The sequence below is a fragment of the Dermochelys coriacea genome, chromosome 11 (genome assembly GCF_009764565.3).
Source record: "Dermochelys coriacea isolate rDerCor1 chromosome 11, rDerCor1.pri.v4, whole genome shotgun sequence".
NCBI lineage: Eukaryota > Metazoa > Chordata > Testudines > Dermochelyidae > Dermochelys > Dermochelys coriacea.
The window spans coordinates 1,509,250-1,532,631 of record NC_050078.2 but is presented as its reverse complement, the minus strand read 5'-3'; the positions used below and the strand labels follow the sequence as shown (position 1 = coordinate 1,532,631).

General features: G+C 52.4%; 1 protein-coding gene across 2 annotated transcripts in view; it reads right to left on the bottom strand.

The window, feature by feature from the left end:
* Positions 1-23,382, bottom strand: part of NHEJ1 (non-homologous end joining factor 1) — a 143,868-nt gene that overhangs the window by 68,912 nt on the left and 51,574 nt on the right. The gene's annotated exons all lie outside the window — the stretch shown is intronic.

The window sequence follows — 23,382 nt, the reverse complement described above, 5'->3', positions numbered from 1 at the left end:
GGCTCACTAACACAGAGGACATACCCCATGGGGAAACAGACCCACAGCAGAGAGGGGCCATGGGGAGAAGCGGAGGAAAGAGAGCTCCCACAGGTGGGACTGCCGTGACGCTTGCCTAGAGTGAAGGCCTGTGGGGTCCCCGGTAGGTTGGACCCAGATCTGCAGCATGGGCCCCAGGTTTTGACACCTCGGGAGCAGCAGTTGGGGAATTCTGTGGCAGTTCAAGTGATGTGGGAAGGAGAGTGTTTTCCTGAATGCCGGAGGAAGGGTGCCAGCACATTCAGGCCAGATGCCTGTGTTACGGATTTGAACAGTAAATTCAGCCCCTAAAGCTTTTCAGCATATGCAGACTCTCGCATGGAGCTGGGATGCTCACTGGTGTACGATCTAACAAAGATTCCTTCCACCAACGGTTGTTTGTGATGATGGAGTTTTTTGCTGTGCTCTCCATGGGGCTCAGCTCTATGGGCCTCAGCAGTTTCAGTGTCACTGGGGTTCCCAGCTCGAAATCTCCTCCTCCCACCCCATGGATGCCACTATAGTCAGCTTCAGTGGTTCTCCTCAACTCCCTGGTCCTCAGCTGCTGCTCTATTCTCTAGGCAACCTGGCTCCCCTGCTCCCTGGCTGCAAGCTGGACTCTGGCTCTGGCTCCGACAACCACCTGCCTGGTTCTGTGGAACAGCACATACTTCATCCAATTAACTCCACCTTGTAGAGAAAGGTAGAGAGTAAGAGGCAGCTGCAGGCAGGACCTGGGAGGACAGGGAGACAGAAAACAAAGTGCTGGGCGCCACCTACAACAAAATGAAGAATTTGGTTGAATGGTATCTAGGAGAAAGGCACATTCTATAGCCCCAGAATCAGGGAGTTTAGAGGGCCCTGAGTGAGGGGACTGGGCAGTACATACCTCTCTGAGCCATTGTTTCAGGCTCTCTACAGACCCAGGCAGGCATTGGTTACATTTGGGTCACATCTTCAGGGGTCTCTTCATAACCATGAGGGCTAGAAACTTTGTTTTTTAAAACATCAGCCAAGATTGTGGGTCACTGGTGTGCAGCATGGAGCGAATTCTGCACCAGATACCACATGGGGCCCTGCATGCAACCCAAACAGCTCAACTCCAAAATCACAAATTCATTCAACTTCTCTAGAGTGCCAACCCCACACCTGAGCAGAACCAACCCCACAGCAAGAGAATGGATAATGCCATCCATAGCCACATACTGCACAGGACACTAGACAAAGGCCTAAGCAAACAATGTACTAGCCACCGCGAAGACCAGATTAAAACCACCAATTAAAATGCTACAGCTCCCTACAAGAAATCTTTAAAAAAATCGATTACCTTAGTAGAATAAAAACCAAGAGACAGGCAGCTGTGCCCAGTATCAAACCAGCCATCGCAGAACAGGAACAGCACCCGGGAGACACTGAGCACAGTGGACTGAGAATAGCCCAGCTCAGCCCAGCAGAGGAGAGAACAAACCCAAGAAAGTTTCTAGTCCACCATCCCATGGGTGAAGCAAAGTGAGCCAGAGAGTCCCTTGCTGCTAGCAGCAGAAGAGGATTTCCCACTCCGAGATGAGGAAGAAAAGTGGCACGTATTTCCAGAACAAAGAGCTGCTGAAAATCACTCTCCTGCACTCAAATCCTACAGTGAGTGAGAAGTACCATGTCAGGGCCTGCACAGGCAACAAGGGGGCACAAACCCCATCCTTGCTGGGAAACCCTGTGCCTGGCAGATGACAGACACTGGCCAGGCCAAGGGCAGGAACCGACCTGCTATGGGGTGCAATGCACACAGACAGCACTTCCTGCCGGTGAGATGCTGGGCTAGTCACTGTCTCCCAGTGGAAGGACCAGGAGCCCCATGGTGTCTGACATTTAAACGCAATTTCGCTCAGGTCTTAGAGGTCACATTCTTGGGATCAATCCTGTGTTGACCATCGGAAGGGGAGGGAGGCGCTAGAGGGGACTAGAGGGTCTTTTCAATCCCTGTTTCTTTGATTCCATGGCACTTCCTTTACCAATTCACTTTAAACGGAAGAATCTCTGTGCAAACATGAAGGGTTCTCCTGAGGGCTAGTGCTCAGGCTCTGGACAGCCTGGACAGTGCTCCCTTGCCCCTGCGCTCCATGACACGATACCTCTTTCAGTTACAGGAGCACACACTCATTCTCCAATAGCTCAGCACCTCAGATACGCACAGGGGGGCACCCAGTTCTAGAGCCTCGTCTCTCGCTCTGTGTTGCTGTGATGGCCCAGTGCTGTTTCTCCTGACTGAAGAACAGCCAAACCTCGAGAGCTGTGGCGCACCTGGGGCCCAGCCAGCTGCCTGAGAAGTCCTTAAGGCTATGCCATCTAAGGTATGAGCACTGCCCAGCAGAAAAGCCCTCCAGAGCCGCCCCAATGAGGCAGGGAGGGGGCAGCACACAGTGACTTGAGAAGTGATTCAAAAGGTACCTCTAATCACATGCTACAGTGAGAAAAGTGGGAGCACCTGGGGGCAGAGGCTGAGTCTTCTGCCCAGCCCCGACTGCACTGCTGGGGCTTCACCCCCAAGAATGCCTCCAAAGACCTGTGCAGCTGAGACCACATGTGCACACGCCCCTGGAAGGACCTGACAACACGTCCAAACATGTGTGTGCATGCAAGCATATCTGGGCACAGCTACTAGCTTGTGCAGAGAGAGTGCAAGAGCCTGAAAACCTGGCCTGGAGGAGCAAGCACACAACCTGTCTGTCCCTGACAGTGCCTGCAGGGAAAAGCCAAGCACAGACATGAGCGCCTGCATGCAACAAAAGCATGTAAAAAGAGACATATGTGCCTGTGCCTGACAGCAAGCGAGTGCAAAGAGGAGTGCATGTGCACAGAACTGAAATCATGTGCAAAGGAATCGGTGTGTGTATGCCTGCTGTCACGTGTCACTCCAAGCCCTGGGAAAGCAGTAGACAGCAGCGTGGAAAGCTCCATGCATGCACAGGGCGATCCCGGTCCTAGGAAATGCTGAACAGACTCTCATTCAGGCCGATGTAGAACACTGCTAAAACACACAAAAATCCTTTGACTAATGGGCGAGCGGGAAAGAGGATCTATAATTACCAGTAACTGTTTGAGATGGTCGCTGCCCAGAGACGTGTACGGAGCAAAACCACTTGAAACGGGCCCCGGATGAAAGGCGAAGCCTGGGGGTGTTTCAAGCAGTCCCTCATGTAACGATCCCAGTCCTTCCAAAATAATTCTGCCATATTAAAAAAACCCCAAACCTCAGCTTAATCGGCCTGCACCACTGGGATTAGTGAGCTCTGGGAAGATGGGAAGGGAAGCAGAACCGGCTTCCAATTAGAGCCTCGTTAGAAAGAAAAGCCGGGAAGCTATTCCAGAATAGGGCACTGCGAAGCAGGCCAGGAGCGAGCTGAGCTGAGGTGTCCGCTTCCAACAGCCAGGAAGGACAGACAACAGCACAGGGGACATAAGCCAGCGCTCCCCCAGGCACACAGCACTGCCACCCCAAGGTTGCAGTTCCAGGTCTACAAGCCATTCTGTGGGGTGGAGAGAAAGTGTGTGGGGAGAGCTAACAGCCAGTCCTATGTGGCTAGGAGGGAGGCGGGTTGGGGTGATGCTAAGGGGCCAAGGGTTTATGGCTCGAAAGGGACATTTCCAAATGGTGCTGAAGCATCAGGTCATGCTCCCCCTTCTCCTACATAATGGCAAGATTCAACTGGCGCTGTCATCGTCTGGCCACCTCTGTCTTGCTCCTGATCCATCTGCGCTGTTGGGTTCATGAGCCACTGGCCAGCTCCCACAGGCACAGTAGGGAGCAGGCCAAACTGTTCTAGCTGTGTGCCTTCGACTGACCCACCCCGCATGTCTGTGCAGCGCCTGGCACCGAGATGAGCGCTACCAGAGCACTGAGAAATACAACCCCACCACTCAGGGAGTGGGACGGTGTCCTGCTGAGCACCTAGAGCTGGAGAGGAACCAAGCACATTGCAAATACGCCCCCACCCCCAGACAGGCCACACAACCCCCACCCCCCACTCCATGTACACACACACATGCAGCCCCTGTACATCCACTCCCCACAGCCCCACGCACGAACCTGGACCCCAAGAGCACAGAGCAGCCCGGGTCTCCACACAGACACCCGGCCCCCACGTGTGTTGAGTGCGTGCATGGCTCCCTGCCCCTGTACACATGCAATATGGTGAGGGGAAGGCTGGGGGCATGTACATGTACAATTCAGAGCCACAGCCTGGCCCCCACTCCAATTAGAACATTGGACCCCCAGGGCTCAGCACACTGACCACGCTCCCTCTACGGTCTGTGATAGGGAGAGAGGCTGAGCAAGTGGTTACAGCTCAGCACTAGGTGAAAGATCTAGATTCTACTCCCAGCTCTGCCAGTGACTCACGGACTGACCCTGGGCAAGTCCTTTTCCCATTCTGTGCCTCAGTTTCCCCCCGTAGCTGCTGGAGGCTGAGAGGGCCAGTCAGTCCTGTCACAGCCCCACAGCAGCTGAGAAAGGCCGAAGGCCGTATGAGTTACCAAGAGTCGTCACAAAAGACTTATGCGAGGGGCTCCTTTCTTTTGCATTCTCCTGTCGCTGAAGCATTGAGTGAGCTTCAGGGCTCAGCGGCAGCACACTCAGGGCCCAAGCTGACCCCATGTCAATGCAGCCTGGCACTAGGCAATGCCAGAGAGACTGGGTGATGGGCTCAGTCGTACCAGGCACTTGCCTCCTCAGCTCCCAGCTGGAAGAGGAACCCAAAACCGAGCCAACTACAAACAAATAGTCCCCTCTGCTTCTCCACAGTGTGGCCCTGTGTCCTGTGTCCAACCGATGAGCTGCACCAGCCAGGCTCCCCTGGGTCAGCCCCTGGTTAGTCTGCCCCTGCACTCTCCCAAAGCTGGAGCCTCCTTGATACCAGGCACTCACATGGCAAACCAGACCCCTTAGCACCAGGCCAAGCCCTGGGCTGCTCCCCCGAGCCCTTTCCCCAGGCACAGTGCATTTCTCTGTCCTTGCAGCACCCTCACCAGGGAACACACTGCACTGTCACTCAGGCATCACCAAGGGGGCAGGGAGGTAACTGTGCCCCTGACTTTGCTGTCACCTCCCTGGAGAATCAGGGTAGATTCCCTCCTTCAGCCTCGCCTTTGTGCACTGGTTCACACTATCCATCCATCTTAGGGCATCCCACAGGGGCCGTCATCATGGTATCCAAGGGCTGCAACTTGCTTCTGGCTGTGGCCAGTGCCAGATGCTTCAGAGAAGGTGTCCGGCCTTGGAATCACAACGTCCAGTGCAGCTCACAGATAGCATGTGCCCTGGAGATGCCCACATGGTACTGTAGGATGGGTACCATGGGCAGCGCTGGGTGGTCTCCTGAGAGAGGTGGCAAGGTTCCTGAGGTTGAGGACACTGGCACTAGCCTGGGGGATGTCAAACAGGGGACGTTCCTGCCCTGGACACAGAGCAACTAGCATGACAACACCTCTTAACCACGAAAGGGGTGAGCAGGTAAAGTCATATGCTCCCCTACAGACACTCCAGTCCACTGCTCAGAAAAGGGTGGTGAGGACACAAGGCTGCTCCAAGATTGCCCACCTACCTGGCCTCATACACCAGAGCCAGCACAGCTCCTCCAGCTTGTCCCCTACACGCCGGGCCATCACCAGGACCGGAGCGAGCAGCTGAGCTGGTTATGCTCAGAATGACCACCAGGGGGCAACCCAGCTCACAGCAGGCTCTGCCGCAGCATCTGCCTAGCGGCACGTGGGGCTGGGTTTGTTTATAAACGGGATTTTAAATTTCCCCATCCCCACCCCTCCCCCTTCCACCCACCTGCCTCCACTTCCAGGTACCAAGAGGGACCAGGCCAAGCTCCTGGGGCAGGACAAGTGGGGTCAAGGGAGCAGGATGGCCCAAGGATCTGCTGATTTGCCTGCAGGCCTGAATGAAGGGTGGATGACACAGCCTGCCCGAGGCAGCCTCTCCTTCCCATCCCACAGCCTGGGGCCCATCCAACACAAAGTTAATTTCTAACCATGGGTAACCACCAGTGCAGGGGCTGGGATGATTTATCTCCTACCCACCTGGGTCAGATTTATGAGCCATACATCCCATGGCTGTTATAAAGGCCATGCCTGTGCGTTCAGCCACCCCAGCTCCTCTGTGTGGACATGCTCCTCCTCCACCTCATTTACAAGCCTTCCACCATCACGGAAACCTGACAGCCCACGAAAGAACATTAAACAGCACAGCAAACAACACACACTGGAGTCCAATGTGGGGCACGCCAGCCCGGGAAGCCACAAATGGCTCCTGCTTTCAGGACCTGTTCAAGAAAACAGAGTGGGATGTAACCTGGGCCACCGCAAGCTTTGACAGTGGTCAGGAAGGCGCCATTAATAGCCAGTCCAGAAGAGCCGCTTGGCTCAATATGGCAAGGGGCCAAATGCTGGCCCTCCTGCCCCCCCGGGAACAGCCAGGTTAGGGGTCAGCTGGGCCACACCTTGCCCACGGGGTTCCTGGGGGGGCAGAGATGATCAAGTAGGGAACCCAGGTGCAGAACATCAGTTGAAGTGGCACAGCTACTGGCCTGTGCCCTCACCCACCCCAGTGCCCGCCAAGAGGGCAGGACCAGGCTGTGCTGGTGGAGTCTGAGAGCCCCTCCCCTGTGTGAGACCAGCATTCAGATGGCCCGCACAGGTGAGAAACGCTCGCCCTAATCGCCATCCCTCGTGCCGTCACCACAGATCCCCTAGGCTCACCGAGGACTGAAGCACAAGCAGCAGCATGGGGCAAAAATGAGATTCACTCTCAAGGCGCTCAGGCTGGGAGAGGCAGAACAGCCCCTGCTCCGTGGCGGGCTCAGCAAGTGACCACCAGCAAGTGGGCTCATCATCCTGACCCAGCCACTCTCTAGCCTGAGCCAGGGTGATACTGCAGGAGGCCTGGAGCAGGGTGCTCTAATTCCTGTGCAAGATACGCCAGAGCCCATGTCTCGCGTCCTTCAGGGCACGAGAGGGAGTCTCTGCTCAGGCCTTCCCTCAATAGCACCACCGCAGAACGCCTGCCAGCAACACTAAGCACAACCTCCATTCGTCAGAGCCTGAGCTGCATCAGACAAGAACTGACACTCCTGGCACCCAGATGCCCGGGTGATGGGATGCAAATTAGATTCCTTCAGACTTGGCTGACAGACCAGTAGAACCAAACAGTACCCTGGTCAGATGTCCTGACATGTGAGGGCATCGCCCTCATGACATGGCACCTTTGCAAAGAGCATCGCAGCACGGGTGGGCTGAGTTTGTATATCACCACATCATAGGGCCATAGAGATGGGTCACACTACAGACAGGCGCATACACTGCTGGGCCATCTCAACAAGGCCTTACCCAAGCATTTGCTGGCTGGCAGCCCTGGACCACTAGCACAGGGAAATGGCAGGGCTGTTGGGGTGATGAATACCAGTCCAGAGGCCACTTAAGCCCGGAGGTAGCGGGGCAGGAAGAGGTGCCACAAGGGGCAACTGGGAAAAGCTGTCTAATCATGTCCATGGCCCATAGGATCACAATCCTGTCACTGTCACCTCATCACCCCACTCTCTGTCCCACAGCGAGCTCCCTGGGGCAGGACTGGCTCTCAATGCAGGTGAGCAATGCCCGCAATGGGGCTGCGACCTGGCCAGGGCCTCAGAGTCCTTCCACAATCAAACCACCATCCAGGGGCACAGCACAGCAAGAACTGCAGGGGGACTGGCATGGCCAGACTCCAGCAGTGCCCCACGGGCAGCAACAAACCCACTCCCCTAAGGACAGAGCAGCTCAGCCAGTGAGCTGTCCCCAGGTGCTCTGCAGCATTGATAGCGGCAGCGCCTGCCACGGAGAGAAGAGAGCCTTGTTCTGGGGCCAAGACTAAGCCGATTCAGTGCTGGTCTCCCCTGAGGTTTCTCAGGGGAAACATGGCTCTGTAATGGCTGTGTCTGTGAGCATATGGAAATGCCAATAAAACCTGTATCAAGTGCTGTATGGATATATACATATATGTGGATCTGTGGAGAGAACTATGAAGTTAAGAGTACACAGGGAATTGGGGCAGGACTGCTTCCCTGCGAGCTGTAAACACACACAACAAGAGACCCAAGTGAAGCCACTGAAGCAGCAGCAGCAGGGAGCTGTGGAGACAGCCAGGCGCTGGGAGGAAGCGGGGGGGGGGGGGGGGGTAGACGCAGCACCTCCACCATGCGGCAAGTCAATGGCGGGAAATGGATGGGGCTCACGGACGATGCACAGACAGCAAGAGGATGGGAGCTAGCACCATGATAGGGAATGGGCGATGCAGAGAAGGAAGCGTCCCCTCTACAGGAAGGAGGAGCCCCTTGCCAGAACCCTGCACTCAGCTCCGGGCCCTTCAATCCCAGGAGCCTCCACGTGCAAAGCAGGATGAAGCAGCACTTCCTGCTACCCGGCTTGGGGTGGGGATGAGGGGGCAGCTAGGATATCCACAAGCTGGAGGGAGCCCAGAGAAGTGCCACCAAAATGATGGGAGAAGAAGAGTGCTGGGTCTGTGCAGCTGGACAAACGGGTGGGTGCGAAGGGGTTGGGGACTGGCTGCACACACCTGGGAGGCACACTCAGCAAGGAGGGAGTGACCCTAGCAGGGCCCAACATGGTGATGTGATCAGCAGCTTACGGATGGAATTTAGGCTAAATATTGGGGGAACATCCTGACACCGAGTTGTGACAAGAATGTGGATCTAAGTGTTGGTGTCTGCCTAGCATGGCCATCACCTGAGAGCAGTGACCCCTGCCCAGCCGCCCCACTGGGCAAAGTGCTGTGTGCCAGGATGCAGGGCTCCACCAGAGGTGGCTGCAGAGCTGAGGGGCACAGCCAGGTCCTGGGGGCTCAGAGGGAGGTGTCAATGCAAGACATTCAGGATTCCTGTAGGGGCCGTTTGGCTCGAAGCACAAGCCCCCAAGCGCATGGACCAATGTTAACAATGGCACTCAATCGCATCAGCCAGATAACACCAGCAGAATGCTCTGCCAGGCCTCACTCACCCCAGGAAATGCCTGGGGAATCGCCCTGTAACCCGCCCCACACCCAGGCCCTGGCCAGCCAAAGGGAAGCAAGTCCCAGAGTCCAGGGCCCTGCCTGCAGCCCTCTCCTCATCAAACCAGCAGAAAGTTAGATCCAGTCAGGACAATTCAGGTTGGAGGCCTGAGAGTGGTGGGCTAGACGGCCTTATGAGACCCATTGGCTGTCCCCCTGTGACATTATTGACTTGAACTGGGACTATACAGATCATTGTTGCAACCAAGGTCCCTTAGGTTTCAGAGTAGCAGCCATGTTAGTCTGTATTCACAAAAAGAAAAGGCTTACTTGTGGCATCTTAGAGACTAACAAATTTATTTGAGCATAAGCCTGTAGTGGCACCAAATCTTATATAAAGGGGGTCAAATGAGGTGTCTAAGACAAGGTTATGGTTGGCTGGTTATGATTATGCTATCTGTATATGTGTATCATTTTTGTAGTTGAAGTTATGAATATTGGCTCTATACTGTCTGTAGTTCAAACTTGTGCTATGCTTTTGGGGGACACCCCAGACAAGTTGGTGTCAGCTCTGCTTAGCCTGCTGGATGGCCCATTAAGGACCATCAGCTACACAACTGACCCCTTGGGAGAAGGCAGACATGCCTGGGGACTCAGCCAGGTGTGCAGGGACCTGCCTATGCACAGAACTCTGAGGTGTTTCCAGGCCATGGGATGGGCAGCTTGTCTTTGGGACAAAGAAAGCAGAGACCACATGGCAAGAGACTATAAAAAGCTGCTGTAGCTCCTCCATCTTGTCTTCAGTCCTGCTTCTGACCTCTGGAGGGACTTGGCTACAAACAGAAGCTCTAAACAAAGGACTGAAGGACCCATCCCAGCTGGGGATGTTCTCCAGAGACTTGATTTGAACCTACAGTTTATTCTATCACTGCTGCAAGCCTGAACCAAGAACTTGGCCATTACTGTATGTCATTGATTCCATTGAACCAATTCTAGCTCTCATCTGTATCTTTTTCCTTTTATGAATAAACCTTTACATTTTAGATTCTAAAGGATTGGCAACAGCGTGATTTGTGGGTAAGATCTGACTTGTATATTAACCTGGGTCTGGGGCTTGGTCCTTTGGGATCGAGAGAACCTTTTTTCTTTAACTGGGGTATTGGTTTTCATAACCATCTGTCCGCATAACGAGAGGCACTGGTGGTGATACTGGGAAACTGGAGTGTCTAAGGGAATTGCTTGTGTGACTTGTGGTTAGCCAGTGGGGTAAAACCAAAGTCTTCTCTGTCTGGCTAGTTTGGTTTGCCTTGGTGTGCATAGAAACCCCAGCCTTGGGCTGTAACTGCCTGCTTGAAGCAATTTGTCCTGAATTGGCACTCTCAGTTGGGTCCTGCCAGAACCAGCTTCGTTACCCCACACCATCTCCCACATGCAAGTGGATCTGAGTCCAAACCTGCACTCATCAGCCCTGCCAGGGAACGGCATGGGGCTCACGGGGAAGGGGTATGCTGCTGCCCCAAGGGAAGATTTTTCCCAAGGTGTTTTTTTTGTTTTTTAATACTAGCGACAAAAATATTATGGATCACAATCCCAGAGGAGTTAGATGCTCTGGCTAAAATAGTCAAGAGTGAAATAATGACCAATGCTGGCATTTCCCTCAGCTGGCTGAGATGAGTGGGAGCAGTTCTCAACACTCAAAACTTGCACTTCATGCTGCCTGCAGACCCAGGCAGGCTGCCAGCTGGGCCATATTAGAAAGGGTTTCTTCAGAACCAGAAAGGTTAGAGGTTTTTTTTTTATTGAAAAGTTACATTCTTCAGAACTACGGGGGCTGGTGGCCATGTGCTAGAGCACAGCAGAGTTAGAATCAATTTCAGGAAAAACGTCCTCGCCATAAGAGCAGTCAGACAATGGCACAGACGCCTCCGGAGGTTGTGGAAGCTCCTTCCCTGGAGGTTTTCGAGAGGAGGCTGGAACCGTCTGTCTGGGATGGGTGAGACCCAACAAGTCCTGCATCTTGGCAGGGGTTAGACTGGATGACCCGTGCGGTCCCCTCTAACCCTATGGTTCTATGATTCTATGTGGTGCTCCCACACCTCACCAACCCCCTCCCGCCCGCTGCCACTCAAATGCACAGCCCCACCCCCCAGAAAGCAAACTATAAACACAACAGCTAATGACAGCTTCCTGCCCCATCATATCACTGCTGCATTCTGAAGCTCACCCATTTGGTATGAAGGGGCACTCCCCTCCCACACAGCTTGACTGCCAGGGAGCAGCCACCAATGTGTTTACAGAGTTTTAGCAGCGTCTGGCACCTACTTCCTGAAGACTACATTGTATTAATTATAACAAACAATGTTGATATTTTACTGCAAGGGGCGGAGTCAGAATTAAAATCACATTTGCAGTGTTGCCAACCCCAAATATTCAACAACAATGAGCCTGGCCCAAAAATAATTTAATTTTACAAAATAATCGCCATCACGTTATTTTCATTTGCCTCCTAGCTTTCAACTTTTTCTCCTCAACTATTAGAGCTAGAAACTTACAGTCCTTTCGAGTGGGAGTTTCCCAAAAAGTCAGGACTCTAGCCACTGGGGCTTTACCAAAAACACCAAATATCACAAGACTTGAGATAAAATGAAAAGTTGCTCGTTCTTATGAAGAGCTCCCTTGCCCTATGTGCCTGACAGACCCTCAGAGAGCGAGCCGGGGAAGAGCTCTACAATCTCATTTTTCCGGTCCCCACTGATGTAGTTTGATTTCAGTGGACAGTGAAAACAGACCGATTCAATTTTGCTTTCTCTTTCGCGTGCAGTAGCGCAAGGCCCTTGTACTGGGCTCTCAACACCATGGGGAGGTTTAGGTCCAAACCACCAGTTCCTGTCACTGAAAGAAAAATAAATCCAGAGCTGACATATTTCCATCCGCTCTGGGTTTTATAAAGCAAGGTACAAGCCCCCACTCCCCGAAGCTGGGGCCTAACCTCCATGACAGCATCCATCCACACACCCCCTTTAACATAGCAAAAGGAAAGACAGAGAGCACAGGGGAAGAACGTGTAACCACTGGGCTCCTCATGCAACTGACCATGGTCTCGTTCGGATGAGGAAATCCAAGGGCAGAACTCAAACCAACAGCCAGGAACATGCTACTTCCATGCCCGCACCTGGAAGTGGAAGGCTGTGATCAGCAGGCCCTAGGGATCTCGCCCCCTGTGGGAGCCTTGCACTGAATGAGGAAAGGTGCCATGCAGCCGGATGAAAGCTCTGAGAGCTGAGATACAGTTGGGAAGCTCCAGGCAGAGGCTGCGAGAAGCTAGGCCAGGGCAGCTCCAGAACACCTGCTGAATGCCTCCAGCAGATGCTTGGCAGGGTGGCACCAAACCCTTGGTCTCAGCCACCAAAGCTTTGAGGAATAAGCCCAAGATGGGAATAAACCCCACGCACACGGCGAAACATCATGCGCATAAAAATTTTCACAGAAACACAACAATTTGCACAGAAGAAATTTTTTGCGCATACGGCCTGTCAAAAATTAGAGGTACCAAGTCGCGAGGTTATTACATGGGGGGGGGGGTCACAAGCTTTCAGCCTCCATCCCAAACCCTGCTTTGCATCCAGCACTTATAATGGTGTTAAATAAATAAAAAATGTTTTTAATTTATAAGGGGGGTTGCTCTCAGAGGCTTGCTAGGTGAAAGGTTTGAGAACCACTGCCCTACACCATGGGGCATTAATGTTGCTCCGATTCAGAGGGAAGAGCACCACCTACTGTATCACCTACACAATGCCATGCAATTTCATGTTCTAACACAATGGTTCTCAAACTTCATTGCACCGCAATCCCCTTCTGACAACTAAAATTACTACATGACCCCAGGATGGGGAGACTGAAGCCTTAGCCCACCTGAGTCCTACCACCCAGGGCGAGGGGGAGGGGGGCAGGAGGCAAAGCTTGAGCCCCACCACCCCGGTTAGATGGAACAAAGCCAAAACCTGAGCTCTGCCACCCAGGGCTTTAGGCGTCAGGCTTCAGCTTCGGCCCCAGTTGGTGGGCTCGGGCTTCAGCCCCAGGCCCCAGCAAGTCTAGCCCTGGCAATCCCATTAAAATGTACTTTGGGGTCCCAACTCAGTTTGACAATCCCTGTTCTAACAAATACAAAAGGCTGTGGCTAGCATAGCGTCTATACGCGGTACATATTCAGACCACCGATGCTATGAACAGGGCATTAACATGATCCCCTGTGGAACAGGGCCCACCCCTCACCCACACCCTCAGAGGTCACACCCTTTGCCCCTGCCCTGTGAAACTATCCTACCTAAAGGGATGTTTATCTGGACATTGTGCCTGGGGAGCCTTGCAGTATTTCATGGCTCCAGTAGGCCCCTGCCATGGGTATTTTCCTGGGAGGGAACAATGCAAAAGTCAAGGCTCCTGTGGAGCAGCCTTATCTCATCCACATTGCACAGCCTGTGTGGGCAGGCTCCATTTAACTCCATGCCAGTGCTTCACAACCCGTGTGTGTGCATGTGTACATGTGTGCACATGCTGCGCAGACAGGCCAGCGATCCACAAACTCAAAGGGGGGCGGGGCAGTGCAGTCAGGCCAGTGATCAACAAACCCAAAGTGGGGGGAGGGGGCTGTGCAGACAGGCCAGCGATCCACAAGCCCAAAGATGGGGAGCGGGGCTGTGCAGACAGGCAGCGATCCACAAGCCCAAAGGTCAGGGGCTGTGCAAACAGGCCAGCAATCCACAAACCCAAAGGGGGGGGGGAAGCTGTGCAGACAGGCCAGCGATCCACAAACCTGAGGCGGGCGGGGGCTGTGCAGACAGGCCAGCGATCCACAAGCCCAAAGATGGGGGGCTGTGCATACAGGCCAGCGATCCACAAGCCCAAAGATGGGGGGCTGTGCATACAGGCCAGCGATCCACAAGCCCAAAGGGGAGGGGCTGTGCAGACAAGGAGAAGTTACTTACCTTGTACAGTAAGTGGAATTCTTGGAGATGTTTGTCCGTATGGATGCGCCAGTTTAGGGGGACATGCACTTTTGATCAGAGACAACAATGCCCGTTCACACACACCCCCTAGCTAACTTTGTGCCCCATACCAAGAGTACATAGGGAAGTGATGAATGAGCTGTCCTCAGTTCCTTCTCTATGACCTAATGCCGACAAGACCAAGACTCCAAAGCAGAGGGGATGGAGGATGGGTAGCTAAGCTCCCACAGGGACAAACATCTCAAAGAACTCCAGTTACTGTACACACTAATGACAGGTTTCAGAGTAGCAGCCGTGTTAGTCTGTATTCGCAAAAAGAAAAGGAGTACTTGTGGCACCTTAGAGACTAACAAATTTATTAGAGCATAAGCTTTCGTGAGCTACAGCTCACTTCATCGGATAGCGAGCTGTAGCTCACGAAAGCTTATGCTCTAATAAATTTGTTAGTCTCTAAGGTGCCACAAGTACTCCTTTTCTTTGTACGCACTAAGTAATCTCTCCTTCTTCCTCAAAGTGTTCCTTTGGGAGCCCCTCCTCAGGTGATTCCCAAGCTGTACTCTGTATTGGAAGTGGGTGCTCTGAGCCTTGCGTAAGATTGTTGGAAGAACAGCAGTTCCAAAAGCGGCATCTGCCCTAGGGAAGGTGTGAACCAAAGCCCACATGGCAGCTTCGTGGCTTTCTGCAATCGGAGCATTTTTCAACAGAGCTACCGATGTAGACTATGATCCTGCGGCATGGGCCACAGCCCGAGGAGAGGCCCGAGTATTAGCAGCCTCATAGAGAGAGAAAACGCAGCCAGAAACCCATCTGGAATGTCTTTAGGTTGAAAGAGGAGCCCCTTTCATTCCATCTGTGACAGACACAAGCTAGAGGAGGCCCTAATGTGCTTAGTGCTTTCTAAATAGAAAGTCAATGCTCTCCTGACGTCTAAGGGGTAAGGAGCAGCTTCTTCCCTAGGTAGTGAGGTTTGGGGTAAAAAAACAGCAGTTAATGTCTTTGTTGATATGCAAGTCTGAGGTTACCTTCTCCCTACAAAAATGGGAGTGGGGGAGGTTGGCCATTAGAGCCCATTCTAGCAGAGGTGAAAACCACCAAAAGGCAGTCTTCATGGACAAATGAAGCACAGAACATTTAGCCAGTAGCTCAAGGGGTGGCCTCATCAGAGAATTGAAGACCAAATTCAGTTCCCATTCTGGGGTAGGTTGCCTGACATGTGGGAAGAGATTCATTAAGCCCTTAACGAATCAAGATGTGGTAGGCAGAGCAAACAGCAAGAACCTCTCTGCTAGGGAATGGAATGCTGTGATCCCCGCTAACTGCACTTCAGCAGAACACAAGAGGCCTGAGTTCTTCAAACCCATAAGGTAATTCAGAATGTGAGATCAGGGAGTATCAACAGGGGACAGACCTTGCTGGGTCCACCAGTGGGGGAATCTTTTCCATTTCTGCAGATATGTTTTCCTAGGGATCGCCTTTCTGCTGTGCTGTAACACCTCAAACAGTCCATCTCTACTCCTGAAAGCTGCCTTGGAGCCAAGCCTTGAGATGCAGTGCAGAGAGGATGGGGTAAAGAACCTTCCCCCAGGCCTGGGTCAGTAGGTCACATATTAGCAGTAAGCAAAGTGACCGCTGAGATAAGAAGTTAATCAAGTCGGGGAACCATACTGTCTGGGCCAAACCACCATAGGTAGAATGACTCTAGGTTTGTCTTGCTTCATTTTGTTCAGGACCCTGCAAAGCACAGAAGTCAGAGGATAGGATGAGTCGATTTCTCGGCCCAAAAACGAGGCAGATGTCTCCCAGGGGACGATGACCAGACCAGACTTCCTCTTGAGCAGAACGTCCGTACAAAGGGAGGGAGATCTCGCTCCTCTCTGGCGATTTGCGTAGTGCATGTTAACCCTGTTGTCCTCACGACTCGGAGATTGCCTCTTGATCATAGGTAGGAAGTGTCTGCAAGCATTCCGACCACTCAGAGCTCCAGATTTGTGTGACGTCTATTACCTTGAATGGTATGATTTTGCAGATGAGCCCCCCATCCTATTGGAGAAGTGGCTGTTGCTATGGTGGCAGTGGGGCAGCTGGGTGAATGGAATCCTGTACACACCTTGTCCTGCTACTGAGAGAGCTTAGAACCTGTGAGGGATTGACACTGGTTTCCCCAGACTGTGTTTGTCAGGAGTGAATATTAATAACCAAGCTTGGGAGAAGCGAAGATGTCACCTAGCATGCAGCGTCACCAAGGTGCGGATCGCCATATGACTCATGAGCTGCAAACAAGTCCTGGCCACTGTCTGAGGGCTGATTTGAACCCCCGAATTGAAGTCTGTCAGTGAAATAAACCTGTCTCTAGGTAGGTAAGCTCTGGACATTGTAGAATCCCAGGTGGCTCCTACCCACTCTGTTCATTGACCTGGTGTCAATGTGGACTTTTCTTTGTTGGACTGAAGCCCTAGCATGTCAAATAGGATTATGGCCCTGTAGTGGGGTGGTCACCTGCTCCTGCCTTAAAGGGCTTAAAACAGCTCTCGGAGGGGGCTGTATCAGAAAAGAAAAGCTGGCCTGATTGGGGGAAGCAGCCTCAGCTGTGGGCCACACCCCAATCAGGCCACAGCTGGCCCTATAAAGGAGCTAGTAGGCAGGAGCTAGATCAGTCTCTCTATAGCAGTAGAGAGGGAAGGGTCTGGTTGCCTAGAAGCTGAGAGGTTACCTAAAGTGGAGCAGAGGTATGGGAAAGCCAGAGGAGCTAGGGAGCTCTGGCCTGGAAACCCCCCAGGCTGCAGGCCTTGATAAAGGCCAGGGTAGGTCCTGGAGCTACAGAGGGTTAGCCTGGGGTAGGTGGAGGCAGCAGGTTCCAAACCTCCCTTGCCTATGATAAGTGGCATTTACACTGCAATCAGCCCCAGTGAACGGGTGACTGACAGTGGCCATAGACTGAGTCGAGGTGGGCAGAGAGAGGATTGGGGGTTCCCCAGGAAGGAGAGATACAGATCTGTGGGGGTACTGCCAGAGGGCAGCACCCTGGCCTGAAAGGGGCACCGGGGTCCAGGAGGGACACGGGGCCAGTGGCAAGAAGGACACCGGTCTGCAGAGGGCGCTCCAGAGCTGGAAAAAAGCTAATTCCCTGGACAACCAGCAGGAGGCGCAGGGGTGAGTCCCGCCCCGTAACAGGCCCTTTTAACTGCTGAGTGAACTGTGCTGTACGAGCAACCCCTGATGAGCCAATCGCCAAGACAGGGCAGACAACTACCCCCAACTGTCAAAGCTGTGCTGCTAGCGTTGCTAGAGCCTTCATATAGACCCTGGGGGCAGCAGAGAATCCAAAAGGAGCACTCAGTACAGAAAGGGATCCCGACTGACCACAAACCACAGGAATAGTTTGGGAGCTGGGGGCACCGTGATGTGAAAACAGGCGTCATGCGTGACTAATCTAATTGCCTTCTGTGACGACATAACTGGCTCTGTGGATGAGGGGAAAGCAGTGGATGTGTTATTCCTTGACTTTAGAAAAGCTTTTGATATGGTCTTCCACAGTATTCTTGCCAGCAAGTTAAAAAAGTATGGGCTGGATGAATGGACTATAAGATGGATAGAAAGCTGGCTAGATTGTCGGGCTCAACGGGTAGTGATCAATGGCTCCATGTCTAGTTGGCAGCTGGTATCAAGCGGAGTGCCCCAAGGGTCGGTCCTGGGGCCGGTTTTGTTCAATATTTTCATTAATGATCTGGAGGATGGCGTGGATTGCACCCTCAGCAAGTTAGCAGATGACACTAAACTAGGAGGAGAGGTAGATATGCTGGAGGGTAGGGATAGGATACAGAGGGACCTAGACAAATTATTAGAGGATTGGGCCAAAAGAAATCTGATTAGGTTCAACAAAGACAAGTGCAGAGTCCTGCACTTAGGTTGGAAGAATCCCATGCACTGCTACAGACTAGGAACCGAGCGGCTAGGGAGCAGTTCTGCAGAAAAGGACCTAGGGGTTACAGTGGATGAGAAGCTGGATATGAGTCAACAGTGTGCCCTTGTCGCCAAAAAGGCTAACGGCGTTTTGGGCTGTATAAGTAGGGGCATTGCCAGCAGATCAAGGGATGTGATCGTTCCCCTCTATTCGACATTGGTGAGGCCTCATCTGGAGTACTGTGTCCAGTTTTGGGCCCCACACTACAAGAAGGATGTGAAAAAATTGGAAAGCGTCCAGCGGAGGGCAACAAAAATGATTAGGGGGTTGGAGCACATGACTTATGAGGAGCGGCTGAGGAAACTGGGATTGTTTAGTCTGCAGAAGAGAAGAGTGATGGGGGATTTGATAGCTGCTTTCAACTACCTGAAGGGGGTTCCAAAGAGGATGGAGCTCGGCTGTTCTCAGTGGTGGCAGGTGACAGAACAAGGAGCAATGGTCTCAAGTTGCAGTGGGGGAGGTCTAGGTTGGATATTAGGAAACATTATTTCACCTGGATGGTGGCGATGCACTGGAATGGGTTACCTTGGGAGGTGGTGGAATCTCCTTCCTTAGAGGTTTTTAAGGTCAGGCTTGACAAAGTCCTGGCTGGGATGATTTAGTTGGCGATTGGTACTGCTTTGAGCAGGGGGTTGGACTAGATACCTCCTGAGGTCCCTTCCAACCCTGATCTTCTATGATTCTATGATGCTATGGGTCGAGAGCTGCATACTAGTCTCCCACACCTAAAGACGGTTTTATTGCTGCCACTGTCACCATCCTGAACATCTATGTCTGGATTAATTTGTTCAAGATTCTGAGATCTAAGATTGGTCTCCATCATCCCTTCTTTTTGGGGCATCAGAATGTTCTTGGAATAGAACCCCTTTCCTCTGTGATTGGGAAGATGGGACGTCTGGCTCAATGACTCCTATGTGAAGTAGGGATCGAATTACTTGCCTCAGAACAAGTTTGTGAGATGGATCCCTGAGAAGGGGTGGGGAAAGACAGATGGGAAGAGGATTGGGAACAGAGATTAAATGGATGGGGTAGCCTGGTATTATGACTTCCAGAACCTATCTATCCAAACTGATTTGCTCCCAAGACCTTTGAAAGTGGGAGAAACAATCCCCAAAGGTTTCAGAGTAGCAGCCGTGTTAGTCTGTATTCGCAAAAAGAAAAGGAGTCCTTGTGGCACCTTAGAGATTAAGTGCGTCTCTACGGTGTCACAAGTACTCCTTTTCTTTTTGCGAATCCCCAAAGGGTAGTGGAAGGTGGGGGTAGGACAAGCAGCTGCAGATCTAAGAAGTGGGACAGTTCACAACTCTTGATCAAGGCATTAAACATGGATGCTTGCCCGACGAGGAGGCCTGTGCGACTGTGGCAGAGGGTCTCCTCTGGAGCCTAGGTTTTACTTAGGCAGTTCTGATGCAGATTGGGAATTAGTAGACAGGGAATTGAGTTGGGTGAAACATCTACATTGTCTGTGACCTGCTGAATGTTCATGTATTACAGAGGTGTGTATACTCAGAGAGGAGGATAGCTCTTAAGTCCTTCAGAGAATGTAAAACCTCATTAGTGGACGCACTGAACAGGTTCAAGCCATGGAAGGGAATATCCTCAAAGGTGTTCTAGACCTCCCTGAGGATCCCTGCTGTTTGCAGCCAGGCTGTGTGATGCAGAACAATAGCTGCAGACATAGAGCGGGCTGCTGTGTCAGCTGCTCCCAGGGAGGCTTGCAATGACGTCCTTACTAACAATGGCCCTCAGCTATGATGATCAGGTGAAATTGCTCTCACTGTCCTTGAGGAAGGTGGCCAGTAAAGGAACTGAACTTCATAACTGGTGTAATTACACTTTGTGATTAGAGACTGATAGTTGGCAATTCTAAATGATAACGAGGCAGAAGAACAACAAGTCCAATCCTTTCTGATCCTTGTCTTGTGAAGTGGCTCTACTGATGTTGCCTGTTTCACAGTTCACAGCATCAAACATCAGTGAGTTCGTGGCTGGGTGTGTGAACAGGAGTTCAGAACCCTTAGCAGGAACATATTTCTTACCTGCCCTTTTACAGGTTGGGAGTAGAGTAGCAGGGTAGCTGTCTCGAGCAAAGGCTTGTGTATGGTTAAGACCAGAGGAGGAAGCGTGGAGGGGTCTGTTAGGTTGTGCTGTGTCTCATGAATCTCCTTCCAAAGGGACTGGAGCAAATCAGCTGAGCTCCTGGAACTGCTTGAAATCATTTGCAGAGGACAGAGGAGGAGGCACAACTGCCTCATTGGGGGACCAGGAAGAGATGTTGCAGTTGCCCTCTTCTCCCAAGGAATGCTGGGAGGGGAGAGAGAGGGAGGGTCGGGGGGAAGATCTGGAGAAGTAGAAGGTTATTTTCGCTGATATTCCCTTCAAGTGTCACTAGGCGCTCTAGAGAACTGCTCCATATGGGCTGCCCAGAGATCTCAGAATGACAATAGAGGCGGCCCATGTGGTAAGGAAGGGGGTTCAAACCAGAAAGAGTGTGGGGTGTCCCGTGCATATGTGTCTCAGAGTGTCAACACCGAGGAGTGGGAGGCTACCGGGGTTCCTGTACCGAAGGCTTTCCAGACCCATGAGCAGGGGGAATTCAGGTTTCTCTGAACCCAAAAGGTTGCTAGAGCACAATCTCTTCCAGTACCGGGCTATGCTAGGTAGGAACCTGGCGAAACTCAGCACCACTGGATGGCAGTACCAGAAGCGCTCTGGTCTTTGTTAGTACTAGTCAATCCGTCTGCAATGTTGTCTTGCTCACCACAGAGGAAAGGGTTGGAGCCAAAGGCCCAGCTGTTGGTACCAATCTCTCTGAGGAAGAATCCTAGAGTGCCTCAGACTGTGGTCATGCTTGGACAGTGCCTGGCATGGAAGCATCCATCAGTACCAGACGAAGATGGATACCATAGGACTTAAAGGTACCTGAAGTCTTCGTAGACAGTCTGGTATCCTTCGTGTCGAAGGCACCTGGAGCCTCAGCAGTACTCTTTTTAGAACACAAGGCCCATGAAGAGGCAGATCTTTGAGGTGATTTAGGCCTTTTACTGCTTGCTTCCTTTGGAAGGGACTTATTGTTCTTCTTTTTCTGAAGGTTTCACAGAACCGTAGAAATGTTGGGCTGGAAGGGACCTTGAGAAGTCATCAAATCCAGCCCCCTGCACTGTGACAGGGCCAAGTAAAACTAGACCATCCCTGACAGATGCTTCTCCAATCTGTTCTTAAAAACCTGCAGTGATGGGGATTCCACAACCTTCCTTGGAAGCCTGTTCCAGAGCTGAACTGCCCCAAAAGTTAGAAAGTTTCACCTAAATCTCCCTTGCTGCAGATTAAGCCCATTACTTCAGCAGGTTTCCACAAGAAGGCCTATTGAGTGAGCGGATTGCAGTAGTCAAGGTCAGCAATGTGCTCTGGTTATCAGAGCCCCAGTGTACAAGAAGGCTGGGTCCAACAAAGCCCATAGGGAGTACTCCATGAGAAGTAGTCTTAGTCTGATTTCCCTACTCATCCTTTATCTACTCCCGAAGCCAAGGCAGATCTTACACCTAGAAGGAAATGTAACTATTAAACTATACTTCAGCTAAACATTGACAATATAGTAAGCTGGAATTAAGTAAGGAACTGGGTACTGCAAGACTCCCTACACCACAGGCCAAGGGCAGTGGAGAAGGAACTGAGGGCAGTTTGTTCATCACTGCCCTATCTACCCTCAGTATGGGGTGAGTGCGGACTGAATGGACACTGCTACCAAAAGTTTCCTGTCAAAAGTTTGTGAAGTGCAGCACTCCCAGGAAAGCTGACATTGTCTCAGAGGCCTTCTGAACCTTTGCATTCCCTGATTGCTCAGCTTAACACTGCCCTGAGCTAGTTCTATGGGGTCTCCATTTCCTGTGGAATCCTGCAAACCCTGAGTCGGGGATACGGAATGCAAAGGAGCACAACTGCATACATCTGCATCTCCACCACGGGCAATATGGGGAAATCCCAGATAGCGCAGCAGATGCAAAGTGAGGGGCCATGGGCGGATGGGTAGGGGACAGGAGCATTTGTGGGGGATGAGGTGGGTAACAGTAGCCGCTGAAGTCAGTGCGTGTTGACCCTGCCATATGGCAGGGTCCTGACCTGTTGTAACATTGACCCATGCCAGGAGGCTGGAGCCAGGGCACAAAGACGAGTTGCTCACTAGCACCCCCTCGTGTTGCACCTGTATGACAGGGGCTTGGGGAGGATGAGATAGGGTGGGCAAGGGAATGAGAGCAGCTGGATGTTTCACGGGTGCAGTGGTGTGCTGGGTGGGGGGCAAAATGCTGTTCTATTGGGAGGGACCTGAGATCTTGGGATGTCCCATGTCCAGTTATTCTAGGAGCCTGAGACCTCTCCCAGTGGCTCTGCCCATTTCCTGACTGTCATCAGGGAAGGACAAGGATGGGGATCATCCTCATGGAGAGTGGGTTCCCAGAATAACCCCCCCAAACCAGCACCACTGTGGTAGGGCGACAGGGAAAGCTCCCCATCACCATCGTTCAATCCAATCACACCGTCTCTCAGCTGGGACGCAGGGACACCCCCCCAAATCAGCACCATCATGGCAGGGTGACAGGGAAAGCCTGCCCCTGCCATTCAATCCAATCATACCGCATCTCCGCTGTGATGCAGGGACACCCCACCCAAACCAGTACCATCATGGCAGGGCAAGAAGGAAAGCCACCCCTTACCACCATTCAATCCAATCGCACTGTGTCTCAACTGGGACGCATGGACACGCCCCAACCATGGTAGGGAGAGAGGTTAGCCCCCCCCAACTGCTGTTTAGTCCAATCACATTGTGTCCCGGCTATGACACAGGGACACCCCCTCCCACCTGGCTCTACTCCCCACCATGCTGGAATAGGACCATTGCACCCACTGGGTGCCCGGGCTCAGCCCTAGATAGAGCCGCCTTACCTGGGCTCTTTGCCAAGCAGGTGAAAGATAAGCATGGGCTGCGAAGTCTTCAGAAGGATCATGAATATGAATGAGTCTCTGTGGGCTCATGAATATTAACAAGCACTGTGGCTTTCAGGAACATCAACATGGCACCAAGCTCTAATATTAACCTTGGTTGTGCCAGCGCAGTGATAGCCTCCTTTCAACTCCACCCGCCACTACCAGGATGCCAAGCACACCCCAGACAGGGACAGACAGACAGACCTGCTCACAGACAGCAGGGCTGGGGTCCTGCTTCATCTACCCAGCTTCATCTCTCTTTGCTCTCACATGCCCAGGGCTAGCAGCTGGGGTGCAGGGTGAACATGCCCGTTACCCCTGGCCCTAGAGAGAAGTGCCATGGATGGAAGAGCAACCCAGCTGCAGCACAA